At 42.1% G+C, this 13,128-nt stretch overlaps 1 protein-coding gene across 1 annotated transcript in view; it reads left to right on the forward strand.

Moving 5' to 3' along the window:
- The first annotated feature begins 11,456 nt into the window (after positions 1–11,456).
- The window catches only part of LOC124711235 (UDP-glycosyltransferase UGT5-like), a 73,383-nt gene continuing 71,711 nt past the window's right edge, over positions 11,457–13,128 (forward strand). The window contains exon 1 of the mRNA XM_047241196.1: positions 11,457–11,616. The gene's annotated coding sequence lies outside the window, so the exon portion shown is untranslated. The remainder of the gene's footprint in view (positions 11,617–13,128) is intronic.

Raw genomic sequence — 13,128 nt, forward strand, 5'->3', positions numbered from 1 at the left:
AGATATTCTTCTTTCCTACAGTTCCCTTACTGCTGTGGTTTCATGCATTCCGCAATGTTATATCTGGCCTTCATAAATCACACGCGAAATTTTATATTGCTTCGCTCACTACGCACTAACGATTAGCCCTACGGAAAAAATGAACAGGACCTACTTGTAGAGAATTTAATGTACTTAATTGTCGTACTAGAATATGTTTTCGTTAGAGGCCGTATTTTTCAAGTTATTCACGAAAAACATACAAAAGTGACTTTCAAACGCACCCCCATTCCCTCACTTAGCTCAAACCGGACAGGATTTCTAGTATGGTTTTCATGTCACTTTCTCTTACCAATGTAAAATTATTAGCTACTCCACAAGTTATTTCTCACGTTTGACATTTTTTGGTATTCATTGACTGGCCTTATTATGGCCCACTTTAATCGAGTACTTACAAATTGTGAAAATGTCGTTTGTGAATTTTAAAACACCATAAAATAAACAGTGACATCGTTGTATTCCTCACGGCTTCTGACTGCGAAACTACTATGCTTGTAATGATTAAGGTTCGATCGAATTCGTAACGTGATTAGTTTTAGCGTAATGTTTACAAAAGTCGTTTTTCGTTCGTTACTCTCGCGGGCATGTTTAAATTAATTATGTTAAAGAAATAGCGGAATACGCTCTTGGCGTAATAGCACAGTTAATAGAGACTTTTTTTTAGTAGAATAACGAGAATAGTTCTTTAGTCGCGAATTTTTTTACGGTGGTAGAAGTTAGTGCCACGAACAACACACTAGAGTCCGCGCATCGTGGTCTTGCGGTGGCGTTCTCGCTTCCCGGGTTCGATTCTCGGCGGAGTCAGGGGTTCCTCTGCCTCGAGATGACTGGGTGTTGTGTGTCTTTTATCATCATTTCATCCTCATTCACTCGCAGGTCGCCGTAGTGGCGTTAAAGAACTTGATGAATGTGAATGAGCGTATGGCATTGGTGGCCGGGAGACCCCTCGCGGTGCGGTTGGCCGCCGCTCCACAAGTTCTTTAACGCCACTACGGCGACCTGCGAGTGAATGAGGATGAAATGATGATAAAAGACACACAACACCCAGTCATCTCGAGGCAGAGGAACCCCTGACTCCGCCGAGAATCGAACCCGGGAAGCGAGAACGCCACCGCAAGATCGGGTATTGCGCTTTAGTTATACACATCTCTCGTGGCTGACCATGAACTTTTTGGCAGTACCTTTAAAGTGACATGAATTCAAATATCCCGGTTTCCAGCGACTATTTATACATTAGTTGCCCGAAAATGTTTCTCTCTAGTTTCCTCAAGTTACTCTTTGACTTTGTGGCGGGACTGTTTTGTAAACAGTGTGATATAAGAAAGTAGTTGTTGTTGAGTTATTTCGTATTTAGTGCTTCATTTTTCGCAGTGAAAATGCCTAGAGCTAAAGCAAAAGTATTTAAAAAGCGTGTGAACTGGCAAAAGAAAAGAAATAATGATTCATTAGCAAAGCAAAGCAGTTCATCATCATCACTGTTGGAAAATGTGAATCCACTTATTACTGATTTGCCGAACGAACTTACACCAAATGAAAACAGTGCTTCTCATAAAAAACTAAGAGATTTGGAAGAGAAATATAATTTACTTGATAGAGGGAATGAAGTTTTTGAACTCATTGATACGAATATATTGTGTGAAGCTCTTGAAAACAGTTTGTGCTGCAAAAAATGTCATGGAAACGTTTCTCTGAAAGTAGAATCCCATGTTGGCCTGGCTGCCCAGTTTAATTTAATATGCAGTGTTTGTAAATACAGCTGTAAGTTTCCAAGTTCGGTTTCAGTAACTGTAAATAATGGATACAAGAAAACTGAACTTTATAGTGTAAATATTAGGTTAGTTTATGGATTGCGAGCAATTGGTAAGGGCAAAGCAGCTGGTGATATGCTATGTGGTGTTCTAAATCTTCCAAGTGCACCTTCAAAGTTTGAAGCTTACAATTATGTACTAGGATCTGCAGTTGAAGATGTAGCACAGAAGTCAATGCAGGTTGCTGTGGAAGAAGCAGTGGAAGAAAATGACGGCAGTCGTGACCTCACAGTGGCGTTTGATGGCACGTGGCAGAAAAGGGGCCACACCTCCAACAATGGTGTTGTAACAGCAACTAGTGTTGATACTGGCAAGGTTATTGATGTTGCAATAATGTCTAAATACTGTAGGTGCACAGGCAGGCTGAAAAATGAACACAGTGATTACTGTATTGCTAATTATTATGGTAGTAGTGGTGGCATGGAGGTTGCTGGGGTGAAGAAAATTTTTCATCGCTCTTCACAGTGGTATAATGTTCGCTATGTCAAATATCTGGGAGATGGTGACTCTAAAGCATTCAAAGAAGTTTTGGAAAGCAAACCATATGGGAACAGTGTAAATATAAGCAAACTTGAATGTACAGGACATGTGCAGAAGAGAATGGGTGCCAGGCTGAGAAGGTTAAAATCAGTTATGAAAGGGAAAAAACTAGATCATGGGAAAACCTTGGATGGCAGAGGAAGATTGACTGATTCCATAATAGACCACATTCAGAACTGCTATGGCCTTGCAATCAGGCAAAATACAGGCAATCTTGAAGAAATGAGGAGAGCTATATGGGCTTTATATTTCCACACCGCATCCACGGATGAGCATCCACAACATGGTTTGTGCCCCAAAGGTGAAAACAGCTGGTGTAAATACAATAGGGGACTAACAACAGGAGAGAAATACATTCACCACCACAGTCTACCATCAGCCATCATGGCAGAAATAAAGCCCATTTTCAGAGATCTGGCTGACAGAAGTCTTCTGATGAAATGTCTTCACGGAAAAACGCAGAACCCCAACGAGTGCTTGAATAGTGTGATATGGCATCGTCTCCCAAAAACAGTGTTTGTCGGAATTAATACACTACATTTTGGTGTGTATGATGCTGTGGCAACCTTCAATCTTGGAAATATAACTAAATGCCAGGTCCTTCAAAAGTTGGGTATGTGTGTTGGTTCCCGTACGGTACGTGCTATGTTCTTTTTAGATCAGCACAGACTAAGGCATGCTGATAATATAATCAAGACATTAGTGAAAAAAGCAAGACAGGTGCAGAGGGGTGCCAAAAGAAGACTTGAAGATGATTATGAAGACTGTGAAGGGGGTATTAGCTACGGATCAGGAATGTTTTAATCTTCTTTCTCCGTTTCCCGTAAGTTTACTTTTTACTTCATCTAGGAACATTATCTCAGGTACTGGTCAACCTAGAAGTCTGAAATTTTTATGACGTAGTGATATAGGTCCCTATTACATACTGAAACAACGATTTTTTAATTACTTGATTTACAAAAGACTTAGGGGTGATAGTCTAGTAAAAAGCGATGGAAAAAATTTACTTAAAAATAAATGTACAATATCTCTGTAAGAAAATACTTTGACAATAAACTGTTGTTTCAGTATTGTTGTAACATATGAATGCACATACAGTAAAATTTTTACCTCTCTGTCTCCAGTAGTTTGTGAGAAAATGTTCCCTATAGTAGGCATATATTAACATTGCGGGGATAGGTGATTCCGTATCCCCTTAATAGGGGGTGTAGCGAGCGAGAGAATACGAGAATCTTACGCATGGTTTTTGAAGGCCAGCTATAGTATTGTGGGTTGCGTAAAACGACGGTGGCAGGGGCAGCTGAATCACCCTTGTATTCGTCTCCATTGTTGAAATGCAGCATTCTTAGTCCTTTCTGCCGAAAATTTTCTGCATATGTCTTGTATTCTTTGAATGACTGATACTCTTCACTTTTGACAATGAATGTGACAACAAATTTCGCTCCACCAAGTGATTGTTGGCCAGAGTATCGAAGATAGAGGTTCATTTGTTCTGTCTTCAACCTGCTTGGGAAAAGGCATGGTCATTTCATCTTGCCTACAATGTACAAAATATATAACTGATTTATCCGGTCGCCTGGCGCTTCAAGTGTTATTTCACTATTTGACGTGTTTCTTAACTTTATCAACGTGATTAAGGCCTAGCTTTCGATGCCATGAATCTGTTTCCCGAGTAGTGGTTAAGATTTACGACAGGACCACGTCCACCCATTGAAATACTGGAGCTGAATTCGCTAAAGTAGTACAAATTGCCTTTCCTCGAAGCTTTCACGATTATTTCCGCGCTTTGTTTCACGATTCAGCTTCAGCACTTGCTAAGGATACCATCACCCCTCTATCGTCGCCTGAAGGACTGATATCAACTCACGTGTGATGTCTGGAATGTGCTGGATTGGTGCATAAGCACGTAGCGTTTTTCCGTAGGGTTACTAAACACAACAAATACACATAACAGACACTTGAGTCTTTAATAATATTTTCGCTATTTACAATATTCTGGCAAAGCTGGTGCAGCTTTTCGATTTCGTGACTGTATAAATCGTGTTTTCAGGCGAAGAACTCGTCGGGCCTTGTTTGGAGAGCATTTACATCCGAAAAGGAAGTTCCTTGAAGGTAGTTCGACAAAGAGCGGAGAAAGTGCTATTCTGAAGGTTCAAAAATGGTTCAAATGGCTCTGAGCACTATGGGACTTAACATCTATGGTCATCAGTCCCCTAGAACTCTGAACTACTAAAACGTAACTAACCTAAGGACATCACACACCACCCAGTCATCACGAGGCAGAGAAAATCCCTGACCCCGCCGGGAATCGAACCCGCTACCGCACGACCACGAGCTGCGGACAAGAAATTCTGAAGGTGCAAGATGAGGTGCATAATGGATGGGTGCAGAATGAGTTTCCAACCAACTCCTCTAAAGTGTGAGACATTGCAGACCACTCTCACTTCTAATGCAATATTATGCTGCATAATGTTCTTAGGGAAGTTGAGTTTAATTACTTGGTTGCTATATCTGGATACGATCTGACTTCGTACATCATGATGAAAGGGCGGGCAGTAGTTAACGCTCTTGCTTGTGTGCTCTAGTGAAGGAATAGCAGTAAGCTTTACCTGCATTCAGAGGAATAGGGTGCCGTTTTAAACGACTGCCGTAAAAGCGTACAGCGCCTGAGGCCTGAGGGGAACTACCAAATCCCACGGCTCATTGTGCAGACACGTTGGATGGCGCCGGTCGGTCGGCGGCCGCATCCACGTAGGCTGACTAGAGCCGAGAAGTCGCCGCTGCAATGGGCAGCTCATTGAAAACTGGCAATAAAGCAGAGGATGAGCCCTTGTTAGGCAGAAAGCAGAGGAGACAACTGTGAGCTTTCTGCGAATTTCTGTAGGACAGGTCACTGGCGCCCAGAATATTTATGAAGGCACGCGGCTTTTAGTGAGTTTATGGCCATTCTTTGGAAAGTTCGAAATGTACGCAACAGGGGAGATAACGATCTTTTTATGGGGGGCTGTGGTTCCATCCAGGTCATGCTGTTAGCAAAAGACATGGCATAAGCGCATGAGAAAGAGGCTGAAAGCTGAATCTTTTTTTCCTTTTCTCCCAATTAACTTTAAAGTCTCTTATTGGTCAAATATGTGTATGCAGAGCAAGGGGCAGTCTCCTATCTTCGACTGCGGGACTCCAGCTCGTGCTGACTTGCTCTAAAAGTGGGAGTAGTCCAAGATGTAAATGTGCTTTGCTACTGAGGTGGCGAGGAAAGTTGAGGGAAAGAGCGGAGGACACTCTTGTACTGGTGCTTTGCTAGTAAAGAACTGTGGGTCTTTGCCTAAATGGTGAGACTTGTTCCTTTGCTTGTGTGCCACTTAGAGCCTGTGCCAGTCACCTTCTGAACCATCAGATGCACTGCTTCAAGCATCAAGCACACAACGAGTGATGTGTGGGTGTAATTATTTGTTTTGAGTCGACCATCTAAACATTTGACATATTCCGTCACACATAGTCATGGCACAGAGTCAAATTGGTTTGGCAGACCAGCAAACGGGTCGACCTACACACTGGAATCCACCAGGATTTAAGATGCTCATAAGGAAGTGCCTGTTTTGCGAATTAGCTGAACGCAAGACCGCGTATTTGCATTTTTCGGGCGCGCGCCATTAATAACAGATTGCTGCCATCAATGACTTCAGTCGCCAAACACATCGTGGTGCCACCCTGACCACCAGAAAATAGTATTCGCCGCTATGACGTAGGGCTCCAATATATGCTTCTCAGCATCCTGTTCTTTGGAACCATATTTTTCTTTATGGAATAGTAGATGGGTTGGGTTCTTTGGGGAAGGAGACCAGACAGAGAGGTCATCGGTCTTATCAGATTAGGGAGGGACGGGGAAGGAAGTCGGCCGTGCCCTTCCAAAGGAACCATCCCGGCATTTGCCTGGAGTGATTTAGGGAAATCACGGAAAACCTAAATCAGGATGGCCGGACGCGGGATTGAACCGTCGTCCTCCCGAATGCGAGTCCAGTGTCTAACCACTGCACCACCTCGCTCGATATGGAATAGTGGAGTACAGCTGCTTGATTGTGGTGTAGTTTTTGTATCATACCCTGGATTCACATGTATGGAGTTACATAAAGCGATTAGTGTTCTGGTTAGTGTCGTGTGTCCATCCCCAGCTGATCACTTTGTCCACCATAGACCCCATATTACTGGAAGCGTTTGTCAAATAAAAATGTTTGTGTGACGTTTCTTTAGCCACTTTATTTGTCTTGTGATGTTAAGAATGAATAAATCTATTGTTATTTAGATCACAACTCCTCCCTGTGTTCTGATTAACATTACCTTGCCATTTATTAAAGTCCTGATTACAAAAGAAAGTAGACAGATTCCAAGTGTTTTTGTGAATCTAAGAGAATGCGGGTGGTATTCGTCATAGAGTAGCATCACTTCACACAGACTTCCTGGCAGTTGCTAGTGGTCTGCTTCTGCAAGACGTCTCAGTGTTGACAAATGTCAGCAGTGTTGGTTATGTCTTGGGGAAGTAATTCGTAGTACAGCATACTGCCGCTGTTCCACCAGATGCGTAGCATTATCTATTGTGGATGTGCAGATGGCTTTGTAAGGGGAGTTGCTGCTTCGTTTGGGCTCAACCATTCCATTCTTTACCTTATGTTAGCATAAAAGCACCATTTCTCGTCACCAGTAACGATACAGGATACGAACGGTTGGTGTTGTTCAAAAGCGAGTTGATGAGGAGCAGCAGAGATGCAGATATGAATATCCCCTGGTTTTTGTGACTTTGTCTTAGAGCATACTGTGGGGCGGCGGGTGGAATAATAGAATAAATGTTTTGTATTTATGCTGTTTGCCGTTCTCAACACTGGCTCTCTAACTACAATATTGGCAACCAGAAAGTGATTAGCAAAATGTGAAGCCTGTAATTAGAATTCCTAGTGCCCACTTCATCTGAGAAATACATTTATAGCTACAGTCTGTAAAATGTTCACTATATTCTGAAAGTCACAGACCAATAAGAATCCAAACAATCCAACTACCAAGGCAGTTCAGAGTCTAATGCGCTGATGCAACTATAACTGTTCAAATTAAACGTTTCAGTGAATGCTCGCCATAATTTGATGATAATGTTCATCAAACGCCACGATAAATAATGGTAGAATGTTTGTCCTGCGGCGGCACGTGAAAATACGACATACGTAAACTAAAGATAGATCATTAACGTCATCCCAAAATTAACACTTCACTCGAAAACGATTTCATGGTTACGCGTATCCCGAGTAACTTATTACTGCAGCCGAGGCTGTTTATATCAACGATACCGACGCGACGCGACTCCCAGCACAGGTGGTGCGCTAATCAGCGTCTGGAGAGAACTGGGGCCTTCCTTCCTCGTGCAGCGTTCTTACATATAAAGCCGCGGTGCGGACGGCTAAGGGAACACCTGATCAAATCTGCTCTCCCGACTAGCCGCTGGGCTAGTAATGCACCACTTTAGGTTATCGAATAAATCATTACTTCCTTTGCTGATGGCCGATGAAGCTTTCAATTTAGTTGTGTAATCAGCACACAAGTAAGTAATCATAATAAAAGTCTGACATGGCTAAGACAAATATTTTGGGCGAGAGAATTAATTTAATTACACTACACAAAACAGACGAACTCTGAACTTGCTCTTTGGAGATACGCTATCGCTATAGTTTTATAGTTATTCAGTTGAAACTTCTCACATCTTCATGATTATAGCGGATCTCCCTTCTACTTAAATGTAAACATCGTAGCTTCATTTATTCGCCTACTTAATCTATCTTGCTTCCTTAATTTTTAAGATAAAGACCAGAAAATCATGAATTTCAACTAAAATTTTAATTGGTGAGATCCAGAATACTGTTTATACTAAATTATTATGCAAAAGGAATCTAAATATAAATTTTTAAGTTTCTAGCTCTTTTCTGTTGCGCCAATGATTTTTACAGAAAAACGTCCAAATTTCGAAAATGGTTAAAGTTATTGAACTGATATTCGACACATATTGATTTAGTATTACTCCTGACATGCTAGAAACGTTTCAGGTTATTTACTTGATTTTTAAAGTATTGCGCAACATTTATGACGTCAGAGCTAGTTACAGCGGAATGGCTGGCACACAATGGAAAGACTGATGTGAATTTTATAAGGCGTGAGTAGGCTGCTTCCCTACAATACGGTACGTACGCAGTCGATTTCTGAATCTTCCCATCGCATGAAAATGTCGCACATTGGTGGAATGTTCACAGTTCATCATTGCCAGTTCTCGAGTACACTAACATGAATCATTGCGGAGTAATGCGTTTAAAAGCTCTCCATCAAACCGCGAAGGGAAGCTCTTCCTGAACGTGGGGAGTTACTAACGTCAAAACGATTCTCCTTCAAACGAGAACGATTTTCTTGTCGAGCTCTGCCCAACGGTATTATCCCCATACACGGCGCAAATGGTGCCGGCTGCCTCCGCTGCTGTCATCACTCTACTGAACTCAGATTAATACGTCGGAAACGTTCCGTATTCTCCACTTCGCACTCTATTTTCTAGCGTCCATAGCTCCACTTACTACTCCAAATGACAAAATGACAATATGTATACTCAAACAGCAACAGAGAACTACTAATAAAAAATGACTCGATATACAAACGCATGCCAACCAGAATACCGTAAAACAAAAACGCTACGAACTTATGCACAAGCATAGGACGACTTATTGTGTAAGCCTGTTATTTGTCTTCCACATTCTCCTGAAAGGTATCTTTTGACAGTGGCGAAACCAGAACTCTGCAGATATCGACCACCATCTACTTTTAGTGACTCTTCACGTCCTGTGAATAGTGATGAATTTATCACGTTGGTAAGTCATGTGGTCTGTTGCTCGAGAACACATACATTGTTTCTTTCATTTTCTCGGAAAGTGGACTATGTCGTATGTGAATGTTGGTGCCCAACGTGGTCGCACGCTGTTCATTTGTAGGATGACATTTTGTGTCATTGTGTTTCACTGTTAGTAACTCACTTTTGCTAGCTACTAGTGTTACAGAAGTTGAGGATGTTTTGTCTGGCCCCATTTATGGTTTACCTGCTCATTCCTTGAAACGCGATCGCCAAATTGTCGCCGATATTTACCAATATGTGCGTGCTCTTGACAACGAAAACTTCGTGGAGCGCGGTCATGTTTGTTTTATATAATTACCGTGACTGTTACCACAACGGCTGTTGCCTCGTCCCCTTTGAACAGCTCCGCCTGGTTTTTTCCCTCTAAACGACATTTTTCAAGTTTCTTGACAGAGAAGTTCGCCTCATTACACTGCATACTTTCTTGCAAAAGTTTCGCACGGTAGTAGGTCCATCGAGGTATGCACAGCTGCTTGCTTGTCTGAAAATTCTACGCTGGAATTACGTACTCGGAACAGCGATGCATTGCGTCTCGCAAGCTAATCTAACTTCGATTCGTCCACTTTCTTCTCGATGTTCATATAATCCTTTAACGCAAATGCATATGGGAATTTTCGAACGTGCCCACACATCTTTTGCAGTCTTGTATACCAAGCGAATTATCGTCTACCATTGTCAGAATAATTCCTACCGCCCTTGCATTTGCTTTTCGTTCGTCCGCTGGGGGGGAATGCTTCCTACGGCAGAGTCGATCGAAAGCCAACATAGATTACTTACGAGAATTCCCTTAATTCTTCGCGACCAATGGCGGCAATTATCATTAAGTAGTCCCTACACGGTAAACAATATAGCGCAACATTATTGACGCTCTCTCATGACTATTCAATAACTTCTTCAATTAAATTGTGAATAATATTGCGCATTGCTACTGTTGTTCTAAATGTTGGGCGATAAGGATGCTGATGCTGTGGCAATTACTCTACGCTGTTGCAAGCAGAAAGGAAAGATGAATGAAAAATTGGTTCAAGGAGCGTAAATGATCACTATGGTCACTCAAGAAGCCTTGTCGAGAGAACAGAGGTTGCACGAAAAGAAAAAAAAAGATTACATGTATGACAACTTTTTTATGTTGGTGGTTTAACATTACATTGCCCCCTTCCCACCCCCCCCCCCCCCCCCCCGCCAATAAATTTCTGCGGACGTCCATATCATCATCATCAAAAAATGAAATAACACAATGAGAGGCGCAGTTTCATCAAAACAGTGGTTATTTATTGCTTTACCTTACCTCGCTACTGACAGTTTCTTCAAAGGTTTGAAATTACAAGTGCAGTTTAACCTCACAGAATTTGAGACATAGTTATGGTACGCGTCATGTGACGTGCTTGCGCTAAAGGATTATTTTCGGGCAAGTATTGTGTAAACAGACATAAATATCTTTATGTACCTGTACTCACAGATTTCTACCTGTATTAATTAAATTTTTTAAGAACGTTTCTCTTTAAGACCGTTTCCTATATTTTCTGAGCAACAAATTATACTATTCATCTTTCATAACACTTCCGTTCTTCTACTCTTCCACCATAATATCCCACAATGCGGGCAGCGACCTATACATTTCGACGCACTTAATAATAATGGTCTATCGTCCATTTTTCACACTACAACAAACGTAGATCTTGAAGGTAAAATAAGGTAGATTCGAGCTCACACGGAGACTTACCAACACCTGTGGTATGCAAACTACCTTGCACACATACCGCAAGGTTTCTCGCGGAGTACGCTGTATCTGGGTGTAAGGTTTGTGTAGAACCGTATTCGCAATCGTAATTTGGGACGGTTGCTGTAATGGAATAGCTTCGTATTAGCAAGCCACGTAATTCTCCCAGTTTATATTTACGACGACAGTACGTAAGTTGTTGCCAGACTCACATCACTTAACGTTTACTGCCACTAACTGCGTGGGCAGTTCTTACAATACGACGCGTAAATTCAATTCCATAGAGTGCGTTGCTTCTGCCACCTGGTGCCATCTAAGGCACACTCCGTGAAATACGGCGACCGAAGTAGTTCACTACCCAGACACCAGAGCCGCTTGACGCAACCGGCGTTTCATTTGACAAAGTGCTAGCAATAGAATAATCTGTACCGCAGACGAACGTCATCTCTTTCGATTACATAACAACTGAAGTGTTCAGCAGACGTCGCTTCCAAGGCGTTTATGAGGTGTCACAGATCACAGTGGCACACGTGCACATTAGCACAACTGTTTGGGGATTCGTCCTCGTGACTTCGCCCAAGGTAAGTCTTGAACTTTCGTACACAGTCTTAAGCTGGTTTACACCGGAGTGAATATAGCGAGTCAACGTCGGCGAGTGACAGTCCTCTCAGCTCTAAAGAGTAGGCGAGTGCAAGCGAATTGCATTCGGTCGTGTTCGGCGGTTCACATTCGGGAGTGTTCGCTGGCTGTCCGTCTATTAGCGGATTAACAAAGGAAGTTTGCCTCCTCACCACTTCGGTGCTGACAGTACACAGAGCTATATCGCCTGCTGTCTTGTCTACTTTAGCTGTTGTGATACGAGTTGCACGAGTGATGAAGTGGTGTGATGACAACATAATGTTGCTGACAGAAAAACATAGATATCATAGGTGCTTATATGACCAAAGACCTATTCAGCACAAACGCCGAAGGAAAAGGAAGTATGGGAAGAATGTGTATACAGAATGTTAAGTAATATTTGGGAAATCTCTGGGGGAATGGATAGATGCCCCAAAGAAGAAGCAAAATGCTCCGTGTACACATATGGTCAATTTTTTTATTATTATTATCTTAGTTGCAGAGACAGTTTTGTCGTTATATGTGTGTTTCGTTCCTTTTTGTTTTCATATTTCCTACTTTGCTCGACAGGTATTTCTTTCTTTTCTTAAATGTTTGTTTTGGGAAGTGTTGAGTTAAAGCCTATGTTTATCCTGATCGCCATGAAACCAGTAAATAAACAAATCATATTGAAAACACAACCAATACTGGAAGCTTACTCTTACAGTTCTTACTGGCCTGATGTTTAGTGTATTCTGAACATTTTTCCCCTCCAGGAATCGAATAGGCTACTTCCGAGAGGGGCGCCACCGAATAATAGTATGCGTTAGCCACCCCGGCTGGAGACCGACGTGTTGTGTCTGACTTCCAGCCAAGGTCGTGACGTCTGCTCTACCGATGTCGTGTTGGACTACTATACACTGTACATGAACTTGCAATTTGTGATGCGGCTGAAGCTAGACGTTCGTTTGCTGAAAGATTTCCTAACAGACACATCGAATAAATAAAATATCGACGTATTATTGAGACAGGCTCGTCCGACAAAAGGTTATGTCATTGTGGAAGACCGTATAGTTTTAGGACATCTGATTTGGAAGGCAGAGTACTACGTCATATCAAGGGCAATAATGGCAGCAGTACCGGCAAAGTAGCTGAACGTGAGAATGTGTCACGCGACAGGTTCTTTATCCAGTCATCTATAGAGAGTGGAAGGTCTTTGTGAAACAAATTTTCGATCCAGAAAAGCTTTTTGTAATTGATTGCTGGGACTGCGTGCTCAGGAGCTACACTTTCTGTCTACCATACTACTCACCGATGAACCAAAGTGTATCAGGAACAGGAATGGAGTGCCCAAGTTTTACAACACTAATATATGGGCCGATGAGAACCCTGTTGCAGTTTCAGAAACAAGAGATCACCAACAGTTCAGCGTTAATGTATGGGCTGGAGACAGGTTAAATGGACCTTTCATTTTCCGTGGAACAGTGAGTGGAGAA

This window comes from Schistocerca piceifrons, chromosome 8, assembly GCF_021461385.2.
Source record: "Schistocerca piceifrons isolate TAMUIC-IGC-003096 chromosome 8, iqSchPice1.1, whole genome shotgun sequence".
In the NCBI taxonomy this organism is placed as follows: Eukaryota; Metazoa; Arthropoda; class Insecta; order Orthoptera; family Acrididae; genus Schistocerca; species Schistocerca piceifrons.